Source organism: Lipotes vexillifer, unplaced genomic scaffold (genome assembly GCF_000442215.2).
Source record: "Lipotes vexillifer unplaced genomic scaffold, Lipotes_vexillifer_v1.1 scaffold641, whole genome shotgun sequence".
Lineage (NCBI taxonomy): Eukaryota > Metazoa > Chordata > Mammalia > Artiodactyla > Lipotidae > Lipotes > Lipotes vexillifer.
The window spans coordinates 1474482-1478920 of record NW_006780658.1 but is presented as its reverse complement, the minus strand read 5'-3'; the positions used below and the strand labels follow the sequence as shown (position 1 = coordinate 1478920).

The 4439-nt window shown below is 39.1% G+C and overlaps 1 protein-coding gene and 1 pseudogene across 5 annotated transcripts in view; one reads left to right on the top strand and one right to left on the bottom strand.

The window, feature by feature from the left end:
* SCHIP1 (schwannomin interacting protein 1) overlaps nucleotides 1–4439 on the bottom strand; it is a 785715-nt gene that overhangs the window by 173801 nt on the left and 607475 nt on the right. The window lies entirely within an intron of this gene.
* Nucleotides 974–1285, top strand: LOC103079021 (U6 snRNA-associated Sm-like protein LSm7 pseudogene; annotated as a pseudogene).

Below are 4439 nucleotides of genomic sequence, written 5' to 3'. Positions count from 1 at the left end.
GGAATGCAACTGCACTTTCAGTTTCAAACGCTGTACTCATTTTCTGAAAATTTTAATCAGAAACTAACATCAGGTTCTAAATTCACCTGCTAGGAGGAATCTGGGCAACTTATTTTCAGAGTGCATTTTTTTTCTTTGTAGAATTCAGTTTAGCTTCTTGCTCTTAGTGACTGGCTCTCTCAGATATAGAGAGCTCTGCCCCACACATTTCAAATTAGGTTATGACTACATGGGCAATTACTTTACAGATGTTCTCTGCTTAACAGCAAATATTTTTTTTCCTTACCCGTGTATGACACTTATAGGTTATTTGCTGAAAAGATCTCAAAAACATTACAAACATGTATGTTGCCATTTTGAACAAAATCAATTCAGGAACTACTCTTTTATAGAGTAATCTGGTCCGGTTCACTGTAGATAGTTTTATATATTTAGAACCTTTACCTTTTAGTCAGAGAAACCTCCAGATCATTCCTGGCTGCTGAGGGTCTCCTGCAGCATTACTAACGATGCCGGGGTTTGTATTTTTAAAAATAATTTAATTTAGAATCTTATCTTTAGATTACAAAGAAATATCAAAGCACAGATTATAAGTGCTGGGCGAGTGATCACTGGTACTCAGCAAACCACCTTGTTCGTGATTATTTGGTAAAGATCAAGGTCACAGGCTTCCTTCCTCCGGCAGCCAGGCGGATAACCCAAGTATGTGAAGCAGGCTGGCCTGAGGGAGTATGTGTCCCTTTTAAAGGGAGCAGGGCTTCTTAATTCTGGTTAACAGCAGCCATAACAGGAAAGTTAGTCCAAAGTGCCATTCTTTCACATTTGTTGACTCTTCCAGACAACCCCAAAACTCATATTTCTATTTGAAATTTCTGGATTAGAAACAAAAATGCCACGTGGGTCAAATGTCTTCAGCTTACCTGTTTTCAACCTCTGATATAAACCTAGATAGGCAGCGCCGCGGCTGGGCAAGATGGCGGACAAAGAGAAGAAAAAGAAGGGGAGCATCTTGGACCTGTCCAAATACATTGACACGATGATCCCTAGTGAAGTTCTAGGGAGGCCGAGAAGCCAGTGGAATCCTGAGAGGCTTTGACCCGCTGCTCAGCCTCGTGCTGGACGGCACCATCGAGTACATGAGAGACCATGACGACCAGTACGAGCTCACAGAGGACACCCGGCAGCTGGGCCTGGTGGTGTGCAGGGGCACCTCTGTGGTGCTCATCTGCCCGCAGGACGGCATGAAAGCCATCCCCAACCCTTCATCCAGCAGCAAGATGCCTAGCGGCCGGGGCCGCCTCTCCCCCAGGACTCAGGCCACCCACAGGAGTGGAACTTTCCTTTTCGCATAGCTTATGTTTTTGTAAAATGAATGTATTAATTCATTGCTTTGCTTGTTTACTAAACAAACTAGGATTCCCTTCACCATGGACCATGTCTTAACCTATTTTTGTTTCCCCAAAGCCTAGAACAGTGCCTGGCACATAGCAGAGCACAAATATTTGCTAATAAACTGATCTCTAGATAAATAAGGGCCAGAGAAGGGTATGTTTTTTTTAGAGCTGGATAAAGCTATTAAATCTTGTGGACACTTTGGAAAGGTAAACGTTCAAAACAATTATAAACTGTCCGTTCCAGGCAGAACATTCCTTTTAGCGATAGGCAGACTTCAAAGCTCATTTTTATGGATGTGTCCTGTCAGGAGAAGATTAGGTTTGGCTTTATGTACTTTCATGGAGAAAAGATGGACAGAGGGTCTTAATTTATGTAAGAAAGTAAAAGGAACAGGCATTAAGTGAAATCCCGTTATTATTTAGATTATTATAGTTTCTTGGGTTATCAGAAATATTATGACTGAATTAACAAATTACTTTGGTTTAGTCAGAATTTACTCACAAAGTGAGAACTGAGGAAAGCTTTCACTTTGCCTGTGGAGCATGTGATAAAATGGAAAAGAAATCAGGGGCTTTCTTCAGCTCCTCTAGAGCCTCTGAAAACTGGTGATGAACCAAGGATTCAAGAACACTGACCAGTGGCACTACAATGACCCCCTGAGGATTTCAGTTTAGCTAGGAAATGATTTTTTATAATTCCCTTTTCATTGCTACAAGTAGGTAAGCCCTCTTAAGCTGCATTATTTCAAGTCAACACTGATTTATTTCCCAGTTACGACTTTTAGGAAATTTTTCAGGGTTCTGCAATGCCCCGACCTTTAGCCTAAGGCACCACCAGATGTGAGTTTGGATTGGAGTGGGTACTGTTATTGTCATCAGCCACATTGTACAGATGAGTACACTGAAGCTTAGACATGATAAGCCTGGACTTCAGTTTAGATCAGTCTTTATCCAAAGAACATGCCAGTGACCACTACACCCTTCTGCATTCTGAATCTTGCACTGCTGGAAGTCTTCCCATCTCGCTATCACTTCTTCTCCTGTGCTACCTTATGTAAATAGTTCACATAACAAAATAGAACAGGAGGCAAAAAAGATCAATCAGGATTAAGAGAGTTGCTATATAACCTTTAAAACACAAGAAAAATTACAAGAAAAATGGACAAATCCACAGTTGTAGTCAGGGATTTAAAAATATATGTTAAAGAATGACAGAGCATATTGAAAATATATAGACTCCTGCATATGGAAAATATACTTTCTTTTCAAATATTTACCATGTATTAGGTTATATAGGAAAATGAAAGTTTAAGTATAAATTCTTCTTGAATCAAGATTATACAAACCATCTCCTATGATGACAGTGCAACTAAATATCAAGTTATCTGTTAAAAATTCCCAGTTATTTGAAAATTAAAAATCAGACCTAACAAACTCATGGTTCAAAAAGGACACAGTGTTGATAGTGGGGGATTTTGTCATGTGTGTGCAGTCAGGGGATATGTGGAGATGCTGTACTCTCTTCTCAATTTTGCTGTGAACCTAAAAGTGCTCTAAGAAATAAAGTTTATTAATATTTTAAAAGGATACACACATGTATTCTTACAGTGAAAATGACAAAAACTTTAGAGTTGAATGACAATGAAATTCTATCTAAAACAGAAAAGGGAAAAAATCCATAATTTTCTCTCTAGAGAGCCATGACCACTCTAGAAAGTCTGGTGTATATTCTAGGAGGATATAGCAAATGTTTACTCTGCCGAGCTTTGTGCTTAACATTATTATATTTAATTCTCATAGCATCTCTATGAGATAGGAACTATAATTTATTTTAAGATGAGGAAATAGAGTCTCAGAGAGGTTGATTTGCTCAAGGTCTAACAGTGGGAACTAGCCTTACATTAAAATCTAGGTTTTCTGATTACCATACCATGCATATGGTCCATACTGCCTGTACCCTGCTTTTTTTCCTCCCTCTTACTTTACTTTTCTGTCTCAATACTGCATCCTTTTCAGTGGAAGCATTGTATTTCCACCATTACAAACAACAGAGCAGTGGAAACCCACATACACACACGTACTCTATTGTCCAATTACTTCCTTGAAATGACTACAAGTTGTATTCTTACACCAATTACTTCTTTCTAAATTAAGATCTAAGTATCTTTTATTCCATTTATCTCCCCTTATTTCATGCCATTAGTCTGTTGGAGAAACTGGGACATTTGTGGTTGGAGAAACTGCATTTTATAAAATATAAAATTTGGCTGACTACTTCCTTGTGGTATCATTTAACTTGTTTCTCTATCCCCGCCATTTGCTATAAACTGATAACTAATACAGAGGTTTGGTTAGATTCAGATTAATTTTTTTTAAAAAGCAAGAATACTTTATAAGAACCAATTGCATTTTTCTGATGAAAGCAATCCACTTACTTTTGATGTTCTAAATCACCTTTTGTTAAGATTAAAGTCTTTCTAAACAGTGGGCGTGGTTGCCTCTGAGGGCTTCACCAAGTGAACCAAGATGGCCTGGCATTACAGAACACCAGTCCCAATGACGCCTGTTGTATTTCCTAGTCGTAAGTATCAGGCACATGAGATCTCTGCCCAGTGCATCTTCTCCACCTCTCCTTTCCTTCTTTGACCAATTCAGAAAGCTTCTCTGATGTGCTTCTCTTGAGCACAAACTACTTGCCATCTGTTTCCTGGGGTCCATTTCCATTGTCTTATGGATACTTTCACTCTATTTTCTTATGCCACCACTAGTACTATTTAAAGGAGAATTTCCACATGATCCTGCTGTATCTGGCCTTAGTGATGAACACTTGGAGGGAATTCTGCTAAGATTCTACAGGTTACCCATGTCACTGTTCATTTTCCCGTGTCTATTCTTGCCTCTCCTCTTGGACGTGACATTATCATGTAGCCTTACAACCACAATGTGAACAATCCTCCAGCACGATTTTAGTTTTCTCTCCCTTGCTTACCTCTCAAGTCTGTATTTTGTGATAAGCACCCACGATGGCTCCGTTTAACTCTTTCC